This window comes from Anguilla rostrata, chromosome 8 (genome assembly GCF_018555375.3).
Source record: "Anguilla rostrata isolate EN2019 chromosome 8, ASM1855537v3, whole genome shotgun sequence".
In the NCBI taxonomy this organism is placed as follows: domain Eukaryota; kingdom Metazoa; phylum Chordata; class Actinopteri; order Anguilliformes; family Anguillidae; genus Anguilla; species Anguilla rostrata.
The window spans coordinates 48,177,152-48,201,971 of NC_057940.1; the positions used below are offsets into that span (position 1 = coordinate 48,177,152).

At 47.2% G+C, this 24,820-nt stretch overlaps 1 long non-coding RNA gene across 1 annotated transcript; it reads right to left on the reverse strand.

Annotated features, from left to right (window-relative positions):
* Positions 1-589: 589 nt before the first annotated feature.
* LOC135260222 (uncharacterized) lies at positions 590-24,013 on the reverse strand. The gene is made up of 4 exons (XR_010331510.1): positions 23,928-24,013; positions 11,236-11,306; positions 2,309-2,370; positions 590-2,207 (listed from the first exon to the last, which is right to left on the reverse strand). It is a non-coding gene; the product is annotated as an uncharacterized LOC135260222 (long non-coding RNA).
* Between the last annotated feature and the right edge of the window lie 807 nt (positions 24,014-24,820).

Consider the following 24,820-nt stretch of genomic DNA (forward strand, 5'->3'; position numbering starts at 1 on the left):
ATGTCCTCCTGCTCTCATTCGATCACAGTCCTAACGCAATCACATAAACACCTTTTTTTATTCACTCTCTATTGACGAATCCACACTGAAAAGCCCAGCCCTTATTTATACATATTTGAAATATTATTTATTTATATGTTATGTAATAACACCCTTCTGAGGATATTTGGTGATTTGGTGGTTTGGGGCAATAATTTAAGTCTCAATCCCATAATGCACTTCACTGTGTGTATTTAGGGGTAACTGTCACTCTCTAGCCACTCCCTAATCACCCCTGCCCCCACCACCCCCCTCCCAAAAAAATTTTCTTCCCAACCAAGAGTATTTTCTCACCACAGTTCAGTGTTTTTTTTCCTTCTTTCTACTGGGGAGTTCTCATTTGCTGGTTTTTTGGGGGGATTCTTCGACAGCGTATCTGTAAAACGTGATAGATAAATACATTGAACTGAACCGACTTGAAATTGAAATTGAAAGTTGAGGGTTTTGGATGCTTGCGTCATTCTAATGAGCGGGAAATCCAGTCCCCATTCTCTTCCAATTCAGAGGAAGAAATTCAACCGTTGAAAGTCAGAAGTACAAGTAACACACGAAAGTTTTTTTTTTTTTTCCTCGATTGCAGCTTATCGTCCACTGCTCACCAGCACCGCCCTCTGAGCAGGATCTAATCATCCATCAAAACAGTATGGGGACACAGACCGACAGAATAAGTACCCGGGCTCAACGACCGTGTGATATGAGCAGCGGTTTATTTGAGATATATGACAGTTATTTAAAAAGCAGTTCAGAGATAACTTTAGGTTATAACTCTGGGGGTGTTTAGCTATGTATGTTAAGGGTCACCATTTCTGCTGTTGTTGTTGTTGCTGCTGTTGTTGTAATAGCAGCAGCACTCATGTTACATTAGCAGAAATGGAAGGTGAAGTCACTAAGTACAAGGTCATGTATAAAATAACCAAAACAAACATACAGCATATAAAGTGCAGATAATACAGTAATGTTAATAATATCTCATGCTGGTTGCTGATGCTTTTAGCTAAAAGCCAGCAGCACTAAAAAAAATAAATAAAGAAAGATCTTTGCACATGACTGCAAGGCTGAGATCACAGCTGGAAAACTTTCATTCGACTGCAAACACAAACTTTCCACATTCACAGACAGCCAGCCCTGCAGTGCATTATAACTCTCCCCAGACTCTCCAGGAGTCATGGAACACGTGGATGCATTCCCTGTCGTCGCGGTGACCGTTTAAAGCCCACAAGTTTGCTCTGGTTTCAATCCACAGACCAGCCCCCGGAGGGCCAGTTTAGAAGTTAGAGCCAAATCTTTCAATTTTCAACCTGTCAGCCCCTCCCCCCGGCAACTTTTCGGTCAGCTGACTTATGGGAAACGTTGTTTTCGTTGCTTTTTAAAGCAACATGGGACGGCTGTTGCTAGGCCAGGCAGACAAGGACTGGCCAATCAGCAACCACTTCCTCCAAAAGTTCCGCCCAACCTCCCTGTAAGACTTTTCTAGAGAGAGTTTGCTTAATAAGTGGTACAGTTTTCTTTTTCAAATAAGAAAAGTTGATTTTGTACCATTCGTGTTTCTGAAAGGACAGGAAACATGTTTTGAAAAGTTTTGGTGAAAGTGCATGACCTGCAGCAGTATGTTAAGAAAAAAGTATGAGTAACTAGCAAGTTACCAGTAGGTACTTCTGCAAAGTATGCACCAGAGTTTTGTAAATTGTTTTGCAGCAAGGCTAAATCTTTTTTGAACTGGAAGTAAATAAAATAATTTTAAAAAGAACAGCACCTAAAATGCACTTGTCATGCAACAGCTAGTCAGACGCATTCTTGCTTTTTCTTTTTCTTTGAAACTGCAACTGGCCACCGCTTGCACAATGTGCACGCAGTCAAACCGAAGGGAGAACTTCATGCAGTGTGGCTTTCTCTAATATGAGCTCGATGGCAGGGCTTGCAGGATGGCTGTTGGGGGGGTGGGGGGCTTGTTCTCATGCCAAAGTCTTTTTTTTCATCCTTCACCCAAGCGCATACCTGTGGCAGAACATTCTTCCAACAAATTATCTTCCTCCTCCTCCTCCTCCCACTCCACCACCGCATACCGCCCGTCTCACTGAAACAGACGTTGGCGGCGGCCTCTGCTAAGCTATGCGAGGCACGCGGGTGAAGCCGTTCCCAGGTCTGCTGGTTTCCTCCTCTGGAGGTACCTGTGGTTTAAAAAAAAATGATCATTTTTAACAGGACTCTTCTTCTCTTGTTTTTTTCCCCTCAGGGAACAGAAATAAAACCAGGGAAGAAGAGCACCCACTGGTTCCAGACGACATCATCTCATCTCTTCCTCCTTCACCGCTTCCCTATTTTCAGCATTTCCTGGATGCACAAAGGGGGGGTGGTGGTGGTGGTGGGGGTGGGGAGGGGGGGGTGTGTTATATAACCTGACCCACATAAACAATTACAGACTGCGCTGCAGTCGCAGGGCTGGTTCTAGCTCGCGCACGCGGGGGGGGGTTACACATCCAGCATGTCTGGTTCCCCATTCAATTCCAGTGGGGCGAAAGTGCACGTTTGCAGTCGCACAAAGGCTGCAGTTTGCATGTTCTCCACCTTTACAGGCAAGGAAGGCTGCATCTCCCCACACACTCAGGAACCCAACGGCTGCATCTCTGCACACACTCAGGAACCCAACGATGCATCTCCCCACACACTCAGGAACCCAACGGCTGCATCTCCGCACACACTCAGGAACCCAACGATGCATCTCCGCACACACTCAGGAACCACGCGCATGTCTGCCCACACTCAGGAACCCAACGGCTGCATCTCTGCACACACTCAGGAACCCAACGGCTGCATCTCCGCACACACTCAGGAACCCAACGGCTGCATCTCTGCACACACTCAGGAACCCAACGGCTGCATCTCTGCACACACTCAGGAACCCAACGATGCAGCTTCGCGCACACTCAGGAACCCAACGATGCAGCTTCGCGCACACTCAGGAACCCAACGATGCAGCTTCGCGCTTGTGGGCCCGCCGACTAACCGGCTAAACCACTTCCCTTCTCAATTTTTCACTTAACAAGTGAATTAACAAATTCTATTATTTATTTTTCTCCCTTGCTGGTTGTTTTAATGGAAATGCAGCAGATTTGCAAACCTTTGCCACGCAAGTGCTGTCTTGTATTTTTAAAGATGGCGGCGTTGTTTTTGGAGGATTGTGCAGACAACGTGTTTGTAGTCATGCATTGGAGATTTTATAACTTTCAAAAAGGCACACGAACCTTTCGGCCGACCACCAGTGACGCGTACCATGGGGGTGTGGCTCGGCCCGTCCCAGCGAGGCTGTCTGCGTCGCCATGGACACACGTGTTTTGTTGTCACCATCGAGGAATTTCCCGTGAATTCTTTTTTAAAAAACGGGGTCAGATGCTTTTAAATCATATTTCTGCGAAAATCATATTTCTGCGAAAACCATATTTCTGCGTGAATCATATTTAGACGCGCATGCCACAGCAGCTGCAGCTCGCGGGCGCGTTGCGGTTCCCCCCCCCCGCGCTGCGGCAGCAACCGCGCAGTATCAGGTCATGCATCTCCCGTTACCAAAACAAACGCGCTGCCCCGGTGAAAAGAGGAAGAGGACGTCACAGTGACGTCACGCGCCCCAGAATGCAGGCAGGAATGCGTGCGCCCGGTCGGCCGGGTTTTTGAACGGAGAGACGCAAACCAAAGGCCCCGCTATCGACCGCCAATGACCGATAAGAGCCTGGCCTCAGCACGGCTTCGCCGTTCCACTAATAACTGGGATGTCTGAAGGTGCCTGCTGTTCGACAGTCACACAGACCGCGTGGTTCTGTGTATTTAACTGTCTAGTCATGCTGGGAGCTGGCGCAGGGCCTACTCCACCCTGCGATAGGGTCAGCCACACTTGGCATGTCGTGGGCTATTTCTTCGTGAAGAGCGCTGCACGAATATCTATATGATATGTTCCGTTTTGTGCAATTATACTGTAGGTACTCTAAATAAAACAGATCAGTTGGATGACTGGTCAGTTGCTTCATCTGTTTGAGTGAGGGATTGGTTGGTTGCTTCATCTGTTTGAGTGAGGGATTGGTTGGTTGCTTCATCTGTTTGAGTGAGGGATTGGTTGGTTGCTTCATTGATCGGCCGGCTGGTTGTTTGCTGGTTGCTTGATTACGGCGGTTGGAAGGTATAAGGAAATTCTTCCCAGTGCAGCTGCAACCTTTGACAACACGCCTGGTTTGTCAGGCCATGATTATCTCGAGCCGTGCGTGACAAGGGCGGGAGGTCAGTTAAGATAGTCACATCTCCACCCTCGCGGATTTGGCAGCGTTCGAATTGCACTGGAAGACAAACGGACGTTCTCAGCGCTAAGTCCAAATTCAGGTCGGTGCGCATTTCGCTTCTCAGGAACCCGAGCTGCATTTATATCTCAGGCGTGCCTCGGTTACCAGTCGCACGGCGAGACAAAGGACGTCACTGGAACAAACGCGGCGGCGAGGTTGTGTAACGAGGGAGAACAATCGACCGAGGTCCTCAGACGCCCGAATCGCCAGAGACCAGTTCCCCGGTGCCCGCCCCAGCGGCAAAGCCCAAAATACTCCGGAACCCGGGGCCAGCGGCGAGGACGGAGACACGCCCTCAGTCTGCGGGCTTTTCTGCGTATGCGCGGGCGACGTGCAGCAGGAGCGGGGAGCGCTTTGCTGCCTGAGAATAAAAGACATGAAATAAACAACAAACAAAAAAACCCATCTGTTGAACCAAAAAGATTAACAAAATGAGAAATTGCCCTCTGTAAACCTGAAAAGAACACTGTGTATAACATGTGGGAAATTGTGTGATGAACAAAAATAATTAAAAAGGGAAAAGAATGGCGCACACTCTTTATGCTCCAAAATATAACTTATTTACCAAATATTTACCAACCTTTCAGCACGCTGTGGTTTGTCAGAAATAAAAAAACACCATAAGGACAGAAATAGATTGGAGGACACGGCCAGCATTGTCCTGAGAGACGGACATCTTTGCGTATCGTTTTACATCTTTACGATTTAAGCCTTGCTATGCTTTTGTAAGGTATTAAAACACAACCTATTTGGAGACCTTATGGGGTTATTCTAGCTCTCCTCTGTCTTTTTTTACCAGCAGGTCAGTTGAATATCAGCAGCCAATGAACCGATGCTGCTATCGTGATGTCACAGTTGTCCAAGTGCAGGTCAGCTTGTGAGCCAATGAACAGCCAGCAGGGGTTAACGGGTGACTATTGTTAAAAATTCTCTCTAGCACACCATTAAGCTGGCCAGCCAAGGAGCTGAAATCAAATACCCAAACCGTGAAGTCACCATGCTCCTAAAATGAACGGCTTCCCGAAGCGTGCGCAGTGTTTAATAATAAATAAGTTGCTGCGCGGTGTCGCCATCCGCCAAAAAAAGGTAACAAATAACAGGGACCGGAGCAGGAGGAGGCTTGTCAAGGCCCATTGCTCCATGCATGTCCACAAACACTCTTGCACATGACACATACCGGCAATAGCCACGCGTCACGTTCGCTGGTGTGCAAACAGCACAAGACGCTTTTGATTTGATTTCAGAGGTCCCGCCCCCACGACACCCACCCCTCGACCCCCCCCCCAATAGCCATGCATCTCCCAGCCTGTCGGCACCGTGGCAAATGGCAGTTATTTTCCAATTACCCAATAACAGGGACAAAGAGGAAAATAAATCCGTGGCCGTGCTCATTTCAAAGGGTTAAATCCGCCCCTTTTTCCCCCCAAAGGTGTCATTTACCAGCAATAACCAGCAATGTGCCCAGTAGACCACGTGTAAATAGAGGTGAGCCCTGCTGCGGCACGGCTATTCCTCTCACGGGCTGACGTGGGCCTCAAAGTGAGGGGGGGGGGGGGGTGGGGGTGGGGGGGGGGTTGACGTAAAACAGAAATAAACATTACGCCATCTGTCACACGGACTGGGAGAAACAGGACGTGCTGTCCTCCCTCGGCTAGCTAGCGCGGCTAAATGGGAGCTTTTGTGCGCTTATCCCCGGCTGCCCCGCCCCCTTCCCGAAACACCCCTCCCCCCCCCCCACCCCCCCACCCCCCTCCCTGCAGGCTACTGACAGCCTTGCTGGAATAGGCCCGCGTGATGGTCAGATTTTCGGCAGCGTGTAAACAGGGAGAATCGGAGGTGTTCCGATGCGTTCACCACACGCGCCCCACCGTACGGGCCGCAGAGCCCGGACAGGGTGGGAGGGGCCAGGCGGTGAAGTCCAGGAAGTAACGAGAGACAGCCTCTACTGCGCATGTTGAGGGCAAAAGCGCTTGCTGCCCATTGACTTCAGTGTAGAAATCCGAGGTGATTTAACTACCAAAGAAAACCTCATCGGCCCTTTTTTTGTGGTCATAAATTTCATTATGTGCAGCAGCAGTTTCTGAAACAATGGTTGTTTTGGTCCAGATGTCTTGGGAAAATATTTATTTAATTGTGCATATTTTATTACATAATGCATATTTTTCAATCTGCTTTTCATATGAAATGGAACAGACATAAATCGAGTTTCAAAATACAATCGAGGACATTTTGTGTTGCCTTCAAAAGTCAGATATTCCCCATTCACTTTAATCAGAGCTCCAATGTTTTTCCCTCAACATGCACAGTACAGTCTTACTTCCGCGACTTCACAAGCTTAGGTTAGCTGAAAGTGTGCCTGACCTGCCTGTCTAGTTAAATGTGCATGTCTATGGTACGGGCGCAGCGCTGTGCAGTGTAGGTAGGCTGCGGTCGAGTGCCCGGTCGGCCACGACAGCATTCACGTCAACCTTCTCATACGTCAGTCTGAGGGATCGCACACTGTGAAACTCAGAGGAAATGCACCCTTCTTTAGACAGGAAGGACTCAAATGGAAAATATGGATAAAAACATAAAAATGCAAAATGAGGAGAACAGGCCATTCAGCCCATCTAGACCTAAGAACATGTTGAGTGTCTCCAAGTTAACTCTTCTTCGGAGAAGGGTGCAAGTGTCACACCGCCAGCTAGACACAAGGAACAGCACACAGAATCACAAAGGGAACAGGCATCAGACACAACTAGAAAAGAACATAGAGACACTCAGAAGAATAAAATGGGAACGCATCTCAAGCCGTGGTACCACGGAGGCACCGGACAGCCGTAGGAATTCAGCTCTTGGCAGAGCGTGCAGCTTCTCCTGGACCGGAGCCACGAGCGGACACAGCAGCCGGTAGGATATCCTGTCCTGCCAAAGCTCTCCGGAGTGTCACGGGGCGATTTATATCGGGATCCCCACGTCCACACCCCCCTTCCCCCGGTACAGGGTCCTCCAGCACATGTCAAACTGCGTCCATTGAGCCTAATAATTAATACAAGTGTGCAGTTTGGGGTTTGGCTGGAGAGAAAAACATCTCAGCTGCTTCAGGACCTGGTCTAGACAGCATCCAGCACTGCGCCTCTACAGTCTCCATTACGTGACCTGACAGGCCGTTCCATACCAGATCTATGGACAATAAAACACTTCCTGGTGTCAACGTGAAGTTTACTTTTAACTCATTCCCATGGATAAGGATAGGGATATTCATAACATAACATAACCTAACATAACATAATGACAAGAACGGGCCATTCAGCCCAACAATGCTCACCATTTTCCTGACTAAATTAGTGCTCTGATTACCTACAGACTAGATAGTATCTAATACCGTATCAAGACTAGTCTTGAAAACCTGGCAGGCTATTCCACACATTGACTATTCAAACGCTACTCTCCTGTTATACTCCCACAACTCACCTCTGGTGGAGAGGGGTCCCGCTATCCTCCATTCTCTGAAACATACACGACTGGCTTCCTCTTGGCCACCTATCTGCTCCTAACAGAACAAAGGACCCCCCCCCCACCACCACCACCGCCATGGGCTCTTTCCGATCGCCTATATAACTTCCTTGTATCCTTTCCTCGTGTCCTTTCCTCGCTTCCTTAGCTCCACCCAACGGAGGATGCTAGGAAAGTATGCGAGGAAAGGAATTGAGGATGGAGGAATCGAGGAAACGTGTATTAGGCAACTGGAACGTCCTTCTTCAGTCAAGCTTCAGTCTGAAGCCGTGTCAATTATGTCAAGAAGTGTGGTTAGGGTTAGCCCCCACTATCCATGATGTCAAATTTTAATTTTGAGATTACAAAAGAAGAGAAAGGGGCACTGAATCAAAATTGTATCTTCCTTTTTTTTCTTTGTAAATGATTGAATTGGATAGTTTTGTCAGTTTGAGTGGGGCATGGGTGTGAAATAATGCACAAATCTACAAATGGTGTTTAGCTGCAAAAGTGCAGAAGAAGCTTCCGCTGTTACGACACAACACAGAAAGAGGAGCGGGGACTTCGACGATACCGGATGCTGCTTTATTTTATGAGATGATAAAGGACAAACTATGTCAACAGTGTAAAGCATGCAGTCAACTCACTGTATAGCAATGCATAATCTTTTGCAACAGCGAGAGATGATTGCTTAACCTCATACCAGAAGACATACCAAAAGACATACCATAGTCATTAAGCTGTAAGCAGACCAGTGTTTGAGAACCCGATAATATCCAACTGCATACTCAGTCAAGGTTTTGCGTTTCTGGTGCAGGCAGAGCAATTCTCTTATTATTGTCGGCATGCTGGAGAAATAGCCGACTCATTTTAATGTCGCAGAAAAAGTCGGTTTATCAAAAGGAATCTCGTACTAAATATGAACTCGTTTATTGAAGGTCAGCGAATATTTGAATCAAAATATTTATACTGATTGTGTGAAATTAAAAACGTTAAGGGCCTCGTCTACTATAGTTGGAACGCGTGCTCACAAACTTACTGGTTAGCAACGTGAGCAAATGAATCAGCCAGGTTAGCAAAGGTATGGGTTGCTACTTTAACGGTAGCTGGCTAAGTCACATTTTTTCCATCTGAATTGATTTATCTCTCAAGATGGGTGCGGGCCGAGTGTCTCAAAACATCTGACGTCGTTCCACCTTTCTCTTCGGTTTTCGCTTGCAGATGTATAAGACCCATGTTCAGTCTCCATCCTGGACGGAGTAGGCTAATTGGCAAACGCAAAATGCATGTTCACTGATAAAATCGTCGCACGTCACTACACTGATGTGAATGGTTACTCACAAAGGATGCTGGTGACAGCTGAAAATTATTAAGCATAGTGTAATAAGTTAGATGTTAAACCTTTAATTTGTTTTGGTTTTTTTTTAATCCCATATTTAATTATCCCATATTTAGACACATGTAGGGGCACCACTAGTGATTTTGAGCCCCATGAAAGGATCTCATATTGGGCCCCACCACTATCATATTAAGTTATGCAGGAGCCTGCCTTATATTTTGTAATTATTTCTATTATTTGTTTTGCGAAATAGGGCAGTGGTCTCCAACCCTGGTCCTGGAGAGCTACAGGGTCTGCTGGTTTTCATAGTGACTCTGCACTTCATGAATCAATTAGAGCAGTTGATTACACAGTTAACGCAACTCACCTGGTGTCCGGTCTCAATGGTGCTGATTTAAGTGAACAAAACCAGCAGACCTGTAGCTCTCGGGACCAGGGTTGAGACATGAATAGACACAGATATTACCAATAAGGTGAGACAGTTTGACTCATTTCAAGATGGCGCTTAAGATGGCACTGGACACATATTGGGCCTGCCTGATGCTGCAGTAACAAGTCCAAGATGCAAAAGGTCCAGTGTGCTAAGGTAGCTGAGCGCTTGAAGGTGTGCTAAGATATTTCTGGAGGCAGATTTAAAATGGCCCCCGCGAGCTCTGCCTGTCCGTGCAGGCGCAGTCAGCGGCAGAGTTTACCCACGGCGCACTTGGCTTTCCCTGGAAAACCGAGCCGCATGACCGGGCCCAAGACACCAAAGGCAAACAGGAAGAGGGCGGAAACGCAAACACGCGGCGCCGCCTCGCGCCGTTCTGTTCCTCACCCGGATCCTGCTCGCGCCCGGTCATCAGGCCCATATCGAAAATATTTTCAACCGCTGCGTCTCGTGGCGCAATTCCGCCTCTCTGTTTGCCGAATGTCACATGCTTCGCGCAACAATAACAACAGGGGCGGAGGTGGGGCAGGAAGTCGAAAATAATTGCAAAGGATTTTGTGTTTAAATAGTCGTATTTTAAAGTGGATTTAATGGTAGAGACTGAAAATGCCCTGTATGTGATCTCCTCACCTGTATGTGATCTCCTCACCTGTATGTGATCAGCTCACCTGTATGAGATCAGCTCACCTGTATGTGATCTCCTCACCTGTATGTGATCAGCTCCCCTGTATGTGATCAGCTCACCTGTATGTGATCTCCTCACCTGTATGTGATCTCCTCACCTGTATGAATCGCCACCTGTTGGATCCTCACCTTATGTGACACCCCTGTATGTGATCAGTCACTTTGTGCACTCCTACCTGTATGTGATCAGCTCCCCTGTATGTGATCAGCTCACCTGTATGTGATCTCCTCACCTGTATGTGATCTCCTCACCTGTATGTGATCAGCTCACCTGTATGAGATCTCCTCACCTGTATGTGATCTCCTCACCTGTATGTGATCAGCTCACCTGTATGGATGCCTTCAGCAGCTCCATTCCCGTTACCTCCCCTGGGAATCCCCCCGGTGCGTAACGTCACCCTTTCTGGACACTCATGGGGGTCCTTTCCATGTCAGGACCACAAACAAAACACGTTTCTATAGTAACACAGAATTTTTTTTTTTTTTATGGAGCACTTGGAGAACCCGATTACCCTTCGGTACAAAAACGCCGGATTGTGCAGATTCTCTGCAGCGTGCAATGGCCTACTTACGATAATGGGAGAGTAAGTGGGACATCCAATACGATGTGTCCCACTTCTCTCTCTCTCTCTCTCCCTCTATCCCTCTGCCTCTCTGTCTCCCTCCCTCTTTCTCTCTCTCTCCTTCCCTCTCTCTTTCTCTTTCTCTCCCTCTCTCTCTCTGCCTCTCTGTCTCCCTCCCTCTCTCTCTCTCAGACCTCGGCTAAAAGATTTTAATAAACCCCACGACACTACACACACCATTAACAGGCAGGAGGAACCTGAAAATGTCTCTGATTGTCTGACGCAAACAGAAAAAAAGAGAAGCCAATGGTTTGGTTCAGTGGGTCAGAGACTCTTCCCCATTCTCGTAAAAAAAAAGTTTTGTATTTTTTTAAACCTCACCGTGCCTGAGGTCAGACCTGCTTCTGTCTACCAGCTTCGGTTCCGCTTCTCCTTCACTCCAGCTTCCTGTTCTGCAAATAAATAAATAAGGGTGAAACTCAGCTGCCGCTGATTGATAGTAGAATGCAAATCACCTGGGGGTGGAGGGACGGTTTCAGAGACCCGGGGAAATACCCTAAACTTTCAGCCGCATCCATCTCTGAATTGAATTTAGGATATTTTATATACCAGGAGTGGGAATGGCTTGTCTTGGTCCGTCGGATTCAGTGTGAAAGTAGTGTGGGCCTCGGAAGAGATACAAAAGATAAACAATGCAATCTGTCAGATAAAACAAAGAGCGATTGGAAATTTTCCACGTTGGTTATTTTGATACAGAAATACTATCCAGTCATTTTTAGGATGGAACAGAAAAACAGAGAAATTAATCTTCCAGGGACTGGAAAGTTCAATTTTATGATTTGTGAGAGATGCGTGTGGGGGGCTTGTCAAAATTAAACTTGGCTCGGGGGCCTCTGGAGTCTAAGTTCTGTAAAGGAACGCCAAAGTGTCAATGACTCACACGAGTCATATCAGAGTTTAGCTGTCAATAATCCGCCCGGCTGTTACATGTTCCAGCACAGAGGCAGGGTTTGCAAGGTAGCACAGAGGCAGGGTTTGAAAGGTAGCACAGAGGCAGGGTTTCAGATGGGTTAGGGACCGGGTGAAAGGTAACACAGAGGCAGGGTTTCAGATGGGTTAGGGACCGGGTGAAAGGTAACACAGAGGCAGGGTTTCAGATGGGTTAGGGACCGGGTGAAAGGTAACACAGAGGCAGGGTTTCAGATGGGTTAGGGACCGGGTGAAAGGTAACACAGAGGCAGGGTTTCAGATGGGTTAGGGACCGGGTGAAAGGTAACACAGAGGCAGGGTTTCAGATGGGTTAGGGACCAGGTGAAAGGTAACACAGAGGCAGGGTTTCAGATGGGTTTGGGACCAGGTGAAAGGTACCACAGAGGCAGGGTTTCAGATGGGTTAGGGACCGGGTGAAAGGTAACACAGAGGCAGGGTTTCAGATGGGTTTGGGACCAGGTGAAAGGTAACACAGAGGCAGGGTTTCAGATGGGTTTGGGACCAGGTGAAAGGTAACACAGAGGCAGGGTTTCAGATGGGTTAGGGACCAGGTGAAAGGTAACACAGAGGCAGGGTTTCAGATGGGTTAGGGACCGGGTGAAAGGTAACACAGAGGCAGGGTTTCAGATGGGTTAGGGACCGGGTGAAAGGTAACACAGAGGCAGGGTTTCAGATGGGTTAGGGACCGGGTGAAAGGTAACACAGAGGCAGGGTTTCAGATGGGTTAGGGACCGGGTGAAAGGTACCACAGAGGCAGGGTTTCAGATGGGTTAGGGACCGGGTGAAAGGTAACACAGAGGCAGGGTTTCAGATGGGTTAGGGACCAGGTGAAAGGTAACACAGAGGCAGGGTTTCAGATGGGTTAGGGACCGGGTGAAAGGTACACAGAGGCAGGGTTTCAGATGGGTTAGGGACCGGGTGAAAGGTAACACAGAGGCAGGGTTTCAGATGGGTTAGGGACCGGGTGAAAGGTAACACAGAGGCAGGGTTTCAGATGGGTTAGGGACCGGGTGAAAGGTAACACAGAGGCAGGGTTTCAGATGGGTTAGGGACCGGGTGAAAGGTAACACAGGCCGCTGTTGTCACCATATACTCCATTAGTCACGAGTTTAAGACCTCTGGAGACAGACTGTCAAACAACTCCAGAGCTTACACACGCACTTCATTTCCCACCTGTATCACACACACACACACACACACACACACACGCACTTCATTTCCCACCTGTATCACACACACACACACACGCACTTCATTTCCCACCTGTATCACACACACACACACACACACACACACCTCATTTCCCACATGTATCGCACACACACATTTACACACACTCATACACACACACACACATTTCCCACCTGTATCACACACACACACACACACACACACACACACACACCTCATTTCCCATGTGTATCACACACACTCACATGCACACACGCACACACATGCACTCACACACACACGCACGCACAAACACACACACACCTCATTAACCACGTATATCACACACACACACACACACACATCTCATTTCTCACGTATATCACACACACTCAAACACACACCTCATTTCCCACATGTATCACACAAACACACACACGCACACACTCCCATGTGTATCACACACACTCACACACACACACCTCATTTCCCACGTGTATCACACACATGCATGCGCACACACACACACACACACACACACACACAAATGCAGACAACTCGTTTCCCACCCATGCACACACGGGTGTGTTTTTCTAGTGTTATGATATGTTTTTGCTGATTGAAAGGAAACGGACAGGTGCTGTGAGCCGCCCAGGCGTGGTTCACACGGCCCATTTCCCACAACTGCTCCCCGACCAGCACCAGCACCATCCGTGGCCTTGTAGGGTTTATATAGGGCCTGAGGTGAGGATGGCCGCACACACACACTCTAATACACACACACACACACATACACACTAACACACATTACATTACATTACATTACATTACAGGCATTTGGCAGACGCTCTTATCCAGAGCGACGTACAACAAAGTGTATAACCATAACCAGGAACAAGTATGATGAAACCCCTAGAGAGAAGTACCGGTCCAAGTACAGGGAACAACCGCATAGTTCAACTTGGACCCTGGTGGTTAAACTGATTAACACTAACAACGAGAACGGCAACAACGCAATCTATGGAAAAAATAAAAATAAATAAAAATACAAGTAGTCGTTAAGACTGGCGCATCAACTAAGTCACCTATTAAACAGCTGCCTAGTTACACCCCCACACTTTTACACACACACGCACACACACACACACTGTCACATACACACACACACACTAACAAACACTCTCACATACACACTCTCTCTCTCACACACACACACACCCTAATACACACTCTCTCACACACACACTAATACACACACACACACTGTCACGTACACACACACACACTAACAAACACCCTCACATACACACTCTCTCTCACACACACACATACACACTAATACAGACACAAACAAATGCACACTGACACACACACACACACACACACTAATAAACACACACTAACACACACACTAATACACACACACACAAATGCACACTGACACACACACACACACTAACACACACTCTCTCACACACACACACACACACACACGCAAATGCACACTAATACGCACACACACACACACTAATACACACACAAACACACACACACACACTCTCGCACACACACTAATACACACACACACACTAATACAAACACAAACACACACACACACACTCTCTCACACACACACACACACTCTCACACACACACTAACACACACTCTCACACACACATCTTCACGTTAACACATTTTGAGCACACAGACCTGCTTTCATTCGTGTGAAATAAAAATTTAAATGCAGCGATCGGTTTCATTTTCATTTTCAGCAGTCACAGTCGCGTCACCACAAGCCCCATCACACCCTAAAAAAATGTCACAAATCTTCTCTACCACACAACAAAATATGGTAGAAGTGCTGTGCGCTAGTGTGCAGCGACAGCCTCTGATAGAGTTCATTTCACTCTGACAGAGTACATGTTTAGCCCTTGTGTACTCACACAAACACACAAATACTGTCTGAGTTGAATCAGCACAGAGCCCATTAGTGTAGTAATAACATCCATCCATTATCTACACCTGCTTATCCTGGTCAGGGTCACAGGTGGTGTGACTCACCATTCACTCACACACTCGTACCTATGGGGAATTTAGAGTCTCAAATTAGCCTACCTGCATGTTTTTAGACTGTGGGAGAAAACAGAAGTGACTGGAGGAAACCCATGCGGACACAGAGAGAACATGCAAACTCTGCACAGAAAGACCCAGGCCGGATTCGTACCTGAGACCTTCTAGCTGTGAGGCAATGGGCATTAATATGGAGTTGGTCTGCTCTTTGTTGCTATAACAACCTCCACTCTCCTGGGAAGGCTTTATACTAGATGTTGGAGCAATGCTGCAGGGATTTGCTTCCATTCAGCCAGAAGAGCATTAGTGAGGTCGGGTACAAATTGGGTGATTATTTTTACACAGTACCCATTTACACAGCTGGATATACATTGAAGCAAATCAGGTTGAGCGCTGCTGCTTTCTCAGGGGCATTATAGCAGTGTCTACCTGGGAATCAAACCGGCAACCTCTAGGTTACAAGCCCAGTTCCTTACCCATTGAACCCATTAAACTACACTGCTACCCAGCTGGAGGCCCTACACTAGTTTTAATAGGAGCCCATGGTCTGTTGTGAATTGTGCATTGTGATACATGTTAATGATAACGATGATACTGATGGTGATAATGAGAGTGAAATGCCCCATCCAAATTAATTTGATTTAATTTCGTTTGAAGCGAGCCAGACGTTGAGACATCATTCCGGGCCAGGTTACAGGAAAGCTGCAAAAACCTGTTTGCCCTGGAAGGATTTCGTCGGGACTTTCTACTGCGTGGACGCAACCAAGGTGTGTTTGCGTTCATAGCCATCGACAGGCACTTTGTGCAAATTCAACAGCGTGAGGCACACCTGTCATAACCGCACAGGGCGAGCGTTAACGAGCGTCGGGCACGCCCGCGAGAACAATGAGCGGTTAGGGCGAAGACGGCGCCCACGCGCTCGCAGCTCGTCTTCCTCAGCGGCAGGTTGAAGGTGCGAAGGCACGGGGCCAGCCGGGCGGTTCCTGGCGGGTCAACAGTGTCTCTCAACTCGCTGCCCACACCCGTAGGAGCAGGAGTCCAGCTGAAGCTCAGGTGCTCCTCCGAAGAACTCGGGCTTGGCCACATGGTTTAGTAAAAGGAGACTCTTTGGTTTAGGCCATAAAATTCATATGAGGGATTAACTGAGTGAACGACAAGAAATTCTTCAGGCTGACTTCTGGTAGTAGAATGAGGGGACATAAATGCAAATTTGCAGAAGGTAAGTTCTGCACAGATGTTAGGAAATATTTTTTTCCACGCAGTGAGTTGTCAATGTGTGGAATTGTTTGCCAGGTCACGTAGTAGAGGCTGAGAGATTTTCAAGACCAGGCTTGATACGGGGTTGGATACTATGTAGTTTGTAGGTAAACCAAGCAGGTAGGTACACTTTAGTGGGAGGAAAATGGCAAGCATGTTGGGCTAAGTGGCCTGTTCTGGTCATTATGTTATGTTGCACGTTACGTAACATTACGCATCGTTAAGCAGGAGAGCTATCACAGATGGGAAGAAAGGGGCGTGTCTGCCCCTCCCTCTCTGATGAAAACAGAGCCATCGAGAAGACATAAAAAATCCAAAAAGACCGTGTGCACAAATGACACGCTCTCCGAAGAAAAGGGTTTCAAAAGACTCCCCCCCCTCCAGTCTCCAAGTTAAACTGTCTTACTGTATTGCCACATTTTTTAATGGGTGAAACTGACTCACCTCTTTTTGTCTTATTTAGCAAAAAAAGTTTGAATATAAGACTTTTATATACTTGCTAAGGCTGACATATTTTTGTTGTTTTTGCAGCGTAGGGCTGGATCAGCACTTTTACCGAGTCCAGCTGCACACGTCTGTACACACCGCACACACCACACACGCCACACACTTCTGCACACACCGCACACACCGCACACACGACAATCTTCTGCACACACCACACACTTCTGTACACACCACACACACCACACACACCACGCACTTCTGTACACACCACACACACCACACACACCGCACACACCACGCACACCACAATCTTCTGCACACACCGCACACACCACACACACCACACTCTTCTGCACACACCACACACACCACACGCTTCTGCACACACTGCACACACTGCACACACCACACACTTTTGCACACACCGCACACATCACACTTTTCTGCACAAACTGCACACACCGTACATTTCCGCACACACCTCACTCTTCTGCACACACCGCACACACCACACACCACACATTTCTGCACACACCACACTCTTCTGCACACACTGCACACACCACACACCACACATTTCTGCACATACCGCACACACTGCACACACCACACTCTTCTGTACACACTGCACACTTCTGCACTCTTCTGCACACACTGCACACACCACACACACTGCACACACTGCACACACCGCACACACCACATACTTCTGCACTCTTCTACACACACTGCACACACCACACACTTCTGCATACACTGCACACACCGCACACACCACACACTTCTGCACTCTTCTGCACACACTGCACACTTCTGCAAACACTGCACACGCTGCACACACCGCACACTTCTGCACACACCACACACTTCTGCACACACTGCACACGCTACACACATCGCACACTTCTGCACACACTGCACACACCACACACACTGCACACGCTGCACACACACCACACTCTTCTGCACTCTTCTGCACACACTGCACACACCACATACACTGCACACACCACACACACTGCACACACTGCACACACCGCACACTTCTGCACACACCGCACACTTCTGCACACACTGCACACACTGCACACTTCTGCACACACTGCACACACTGCACTCTTCTGCACACACTGCACACGCTGCACACACCGCACACTTCTGCACACACCGCACACTTCTGCACACACTGCACACTTCTGCACACACTGCACACGCTGCACACACTGCACACACTGCACACTTCTGCACACACCACACACACTGCACATGCTGCACACTTCTGCACACTTCTGCACACACTGCACTCTTCTGCACACACTGCACACGCTGCACACACCACACACACTGCACACTTCTGCACACACCACACACACTGCACACTTCTGCACACTTCTGCACACACTGCACACGCTGCACACACCACACACACTGCACACTTCTGCACACTTCTGCACACACTGCACACTTCTGCACACACCACACACTGCACACGCTGCACACTTCTGCACACACTGCACACACTGCACACTTCTGCACACACTGCACACGCTGCACACACCACACACACTGCACACTTCTGCACACACCACACACACTGCACATTCTGCACACACTGCACACGCTGCACACACCACACATGCACACTCTGCACACACCACACACACTGCACACTTCTGCACACTTCTGCACACACTGCACACTTCTGCACACACAGCACACTTCTGCACACACTGCACACACTGCACACTTCTGCACACACTGCACACTTCTGCACACTTCTGCACACTTCTGCACACTTCTGCACACACTGCACACTTCTGCACACACTGCACACTTCTGCACACTTCTGCACACTTCTGCGCAGCTTGACCTGATCTCCACCCAGCCACGCTGACTCAGCGGAAGAGCGTGTGTGAGACCAAAGTCTGGCCGCGGCCTGCAGAAGATTCTATTTAATTCCACGCGTTAATGAGCAACACGTAGACAAGAGGACGTGGAAGAGAGAGGGGCAGATAGATAGACAGAGAGAGAGAGAGCACTGGAAAGAATTATCTTAACAAGTGCTTTAGTCTTGTAACGAGGCTCAAAATCCTGTAACGAGACTTAAAATATTATCTGTATTAGTTTGTTTTAAGCAACTGTTTGCTTGACAAGTGGAATATTCTTACCCCATTGGCAAATCTTGAAATGAGACAAAACCGTTTAATCTCATTTTCAATATTTGTGTTGTCTCATTTAACAAAAAAGTAATAGAAATAAGGTTTTAAGTGTAAACATAATACCAAAATAATTGTTGAGATTTACATGTTTTTGGTTTTTGCAGTGCAGAGAGTGAGTGAAAGAAAGAGAGAAAGAGAAAGAGAGAGGGAGAGAGAGAGAGAGAAGAGAGACAGAGATAGAGGGGGAAAAGTGTAACCCCATCTAGGGCAATGTCTACCAGCCAGCCTTGTGGAAGATAGGAGCACCACAGACAGGAGCGGTTGCTTGCGTCCTAGCTGGTGTGCTAGTTTGATATCACAGTCCTATGTCTTTGGGCATGGGTGAGAAATTAAGTACGAGACAGCATGTACTATTCACTTACGATATCCCATCATGCCTTGGGAGTTGATGCAACTCAATGTTATAGTAACATAATTCGTAGCGCATAGCAATTCACATTTTTGCACGCAGTGCGCGTTCAAAGTATGTAATACGTGCAGAGTGCAGCATGTAGTATGCAAGTGTGCAAATTGAGACAAAGCTCCAGTTTAAATCGGCTTATTCGGCATTCCTCCTCTCACCCACATGCACTCTACAGCAGGAGTCCAGTCCAGGAGTCTGTTGGTTCTTGGCACTTTTCGGCTTTTAAACTGCTCAATTCAAGTCACCGATTGGCTGAAGAGCCCACACACCTAGTTTCTAAGGCCCAAGTCGGCTACTGTTCAAAAGGTGCAGCACAAAAACCAGCAGAGGCAGTCATTAGCGCGTTGGGGGGTTGGAGCCAAAAAAAAACTTGCCGGGATGAAAGGTCGCGAATGACGTGACGTCTTCGCGGGACTTTCCACGGTTCGGGCGACAGACGAGACGCTGTTTCTCTCTCTCTCTCTCTCTCTCTCGCCGTCTGGGTTGTCTGTCAAAAAACCTTGGCAGCATTTTTACTTTTCCGCCGGGCGGTCAGAGCACCCGTCGCCGCCGCCAAGGCCGGCCGGCTCATCTCAGGTTCTCAGCAGGGGGGCGGTGTGAGCAGAGGACGCTGGCGCAGGGTTACCTGGGTTACCTGGGTTACCTGGGTTAAATGGACCGCATTTATATGGCACTTTTATCTAAAGCGCTTCACAATCGATGCCTCTCATTCACCCATTCACGGGTTACTGAATGGCCCCGGGAATTCTGGGATATCGGCCCGTGAGCTCCCCCGCTGCCCCAGCCTATCGTGGGGTTCGCTGTAGGGGTGTAAACCTCAGGCGTCACCCAGAAAGAATGTGATTTTGATTCGTGGAGGCAACCGTTCGATATTTGTCAATATCGAATTTAGCTACGGTACGATCCAAAACTATCAGATACAGTAAGAAACAATCAATATATATGATCCAGCAAAAGCAATCCTGTTACAATTTACACATACAACCAAAGTGAGGCTGTATTCACGCGTTTAACAGAAGGACAAACGGCAGTGACGGAGTGTAGCACAGTGGGTAAGGAACTGGGCTTGTAACCGAAAGGTCGCAGGTTCGATTCCTGGGTGGGACACTGCCGTTGTACCCTTGAGCAAGGTACTTAACTGAAATTGCTTCAGTATGTATCCAGCTGTATAAATGGATACAATGTAAAAATGCTATGTAAAAGTTGTGTAAGTCGCTCTGGATAAGAGCGTCTGCTAAATGCCTGTAATGTAATGTAATGGCACTATCTTGAGTGATGATGTGGAGCCAGAAACGTAAACAGTGATGTTGGCAGAGTTGCTACAGAGAAAACCACCATGAGATTACGGACATTTAATTAAGTATTTTGCTACGATCCATAAAGATACGGATCAATTTTTGCACATTGTATCGACTGGATCAGATCGTTGCCCTTCGAACCGATACTTTGATCCGGATTGATGTACTGGAATACTGCTGCATTAGCTATGCACTCTCCCAGGCTACCACAGGCTACCAGCGGTGGTCAGGGAAAGACACACTTCTCCCCTGCTGCATCAAGTCTCGCAAACATTCTAGCTAATCCAGCAATTGATAAAAAAATTTTGGGAGCAACATGTCTTCCAGCCGCCGCCCCCCTCCAAACCTACTGTATGCATATGCCTGTAGTACTTTTTACTCAAGACACGAGACATTGAGTAGAAGGGGGGGGGGGGGTATTTATAAAATACATAGTTTTAAAAGATTTGTACCATTTTTATGTGTGTGAGTCTGGAGACTGACAGGCTCTTAAAGGAGTGCAACAGAATGTAATTACAGCAATCTCCTGTAGAGAAAATGTATGAAGAAAATTCCATGATGATTTAGTAACATGCCTCTTAAGAGCAAACAGTGGTTTCACTAAGACTAAAACCATGACATAGAAAAGTGATGAAGTCAGATTAAATCAAGTGAGATACTTCAAAAAGACAGAAAAGTTCTGCAGAACTGATCTAATAACAGGAATCTGACATAGCCAAGCCTAAAGTACCATATGCACCATAATTTGGTCATCAAGCTGGATTTGACTGGGGCCCATTGTTAGACCCTAAAATGTACCCTTAGCAGAATGAAAGGGTTAACAGCTGAGGAGGAAATGTCAAGGAGAGACTGTGTACCTGATTCCCCACTCTGACCACCACACAGCCAATCACAGTCTCCGCCTAGTTGACTCAGCCTATCGTAGCCTCTGCCTAACTGACTCAGCCTATAACAGCCTCCGCCCTGGGCCAAGAACCAAGAACCTGGTCAATTCAGTTGATTATTTCAAAAGTCGAGGTTGCTCAGGGATGCCAGTTGGCTCGTTCGGTTAAGGCACCACGTTGTGTTGCACGGATGGGCACCACAGCCGAATCCAGACCGTAACAGTGCCGACCGTGGACGATAACTCCAGAGGGTGACACGCAATTTCAGGTCCGCCAAACGCAGCTGTTGTTGCTCATAATGCAATGAGCGTTCCAAATTAGGGCGGGAATTGAACTTCCCCCAAATTGGGCACCGATATTCAAATAAAATAAAATAAAATAGGTTACCTCACCTCAATGCGTATGACAAAAACTATTAGTTACCAAAAACGTTCTTGTTGTACACCGACTGGCTGGTGAACTGTGACCTAAATAACAGCCTGAGGTTTAATTGTGAGCCATTGGGCGGATTGATTCAGGGAGTCAGAAAACAAGGGGTGGTTCCGCCATCAACAGGCGAGCTCAGAACCCGCGTGCCTCCACTCTGTGAACGTTTCGCCACCCTCTGGCGTCTCCCTGTGACGCAACACCCCCCCTCCCCGAAACCCCTCCCGAAAACCCATCTTCTTGGTCATGAGGTCAGAACGTGCGGTCGCTACTTCTACTTTCCTGGAATTTATGCCGCTCATTGTTCATTCAAGTTTTTTCGCCTCAAAGTCGGTTGGTGTTCACGTGACTTTTGAAAAAGGGGAACAGAGCGCTTATATGGCGAAACAGGAGGCCGGTTCGTTCCTTTTGACTCCCTCCCAAGGTCCTTGAGTTTAAGCCCAGAGACACATGTCCCCTGCAGGGGACAGAAATTAATTACTGGGTCTTAGGAGGATATAAATTCATATTTCAAACCAGTTGGGGGTGGGGCGACATATGGGGTCCAGTTCGGGTTTGGCCTTTGATAGGGCTTGGGACTTAATTACTGCAATGGAGTCCCTTTGATCTGGATGTCAGGCAGCTGCTGTTTGAAAGGCTTTGCTGAAACCCTTGGTGCCATGGAACTTGAACCAGACCCTAAAACAGCTCTCATCATCATCAGCGATGTACTTTTCCTCTCCGACTGAGGGGGGAAACCTGAGCGTGGAGACGCCGGCGATGCCGTCAGCTTTTTAATGACATTTCCATGCCCGAAAATGAACTGCTTTTTCGGGGATGTGGTTCACCGACGTCACAGGAGCGTTTAGCGTGGTGGGAGTGAGAACGTCAGGCTGGGGAGGACGTGCCAAACGGGGAAGTCGCCCCATCTGTGATGACCACTTCCATCTGAAACTAGCACACAGCACCTCTTACCTCTGAAAACGAAACGTGGACTCATTCATTAAAATGATATGAAATTAAACTAATAAGGTTTCTGCCACAGCCCTACATTTCTTTTTTTACATTAGGACAGGAGACTTGCTGACCCATTATTGACATTTGAGTGTTCATTCATGATCTTCTTCTTTTTTTTCTTCATGTTCTTCTTTGTCATCTTATCTTCTTCTTATTATTATCTTATTATTATTATTATTATTATTATTAGCAGTAGCAGTAGCAGTTGTAGAAGCAGTGTGGTTATCATTATAATTTCTACCGATAATGATAATGTTTTTGGCGGATGATCTTGACTTTCACAGGCAACATGGAAGCGTTCATACATGTTGTAATGTATGTATGAAGAGAAACAAGATTGGCAGCAAGACCAGTTCCCCAGCACCGAGCTGGAAACCAGTGCAAATGTGGCAGTGCAACTACCCTCAACAACAAGCATGCACATGGAATTCAAAGTGAAAATGAAAGAAATCCTAACAGGTATAGAATCTCACAGAACGGCACAGCCTTGTAATAATAATTATATAGGCTATATATAATATTGAAAAGAAAAAGGAAAGCACTCGATTTATTTTAGGCACCAACAGCGTATTGGAATAATACGCAATAAAGCCAATATGACAGCATTAAAACATTGGGTTAAAGGTCTTCGTATATCTTTGTTTTGCGCGTGCGTATGTGTGTGTGTTTTAAAAATGTTGTATTCTATTAAAAATGCGTGTTTTATGTTATATGCCGTTTTCAATGCATCGGTTTGAAATATATAAGCAGATCGGTAGATAAGACTAACCGAAAACTCTTGTATATTTCCATCGCATCGTCAGGTGAATTCACGCTGCAAAAAAAGTTTCCGGTGTCAAAGACGAGTTGGACTGCTCTATTTGTTTGTTAAAGGAACCCGAGGACCCTGGGATAATAAACTCATTGACCCACCTGCCCCCAAAACCAGTTGTCGCCAGTTTTCAGTGTCTCGCGCGTCTACCCCTCGTGCATCTATGAGAGGCGCTCAAGACATATGAAGACGAGAACATGTTCCTGCAAGGATTGAGCACGTCAGCCTCGTCCTGCACGTCCCTCTCGTAGGGTGGCCAGAGCGGAACGTGCTGTGAAGCCAAAGCAGTGCGTGGTCTCCTTGACAATAAACAATTTGCCGAAAAAGCACTCCATCCAAGTTGTCTCGTGCGATATGTGCACTGACTGTAAACAATAACCAGGAGTGTTAGATACGTGCTAGGTACCAACATACACTTTAAGTGCTGCATACACGCAGCAAAATGTTCTGTGTTCATTCGTACAGAGTGCAGATGGTCAGCTGAACTCATAGTGCTCAGTGTATAAACAATTGCAGTACTTTTTAAAACATTATATTATACTTTTATTATGTTAGCTTGTAATTATGTGTATTTTTAATTTAAATTAAATGCATTAAATAAATGTCATTTAAAAATTAATGAATGCAATTTATTGACCTATTAACATAGACATAAATAGTATGTGTTGACTTCATCAGGAACATTTACTTGTTTTGTTTTTTTGGTTTAGAAAAGTTGAACACACAGCCCTCCATACAGATGGTCATATGTCACACTTTATAGAAGGCTGAAGACAAACAATGCAACAAAAAAATATGACATCAGGCAAACAATGGGGTGGGGGTTTGGGAGGTGGGGGGGGGGGGGGTGTGCAACTGCAAAAAGAAAACAGCTGAATTTGGTGTTCGCTGTGGGGGGAAGTTATTTACCCACCCGCGCTTCGCTTCAGCGGCCCTCGCCTCTGACGCACGCCTCGTCTTCCTCTCGCTTCCCCAGAACCGCTCGCGAAAGTAG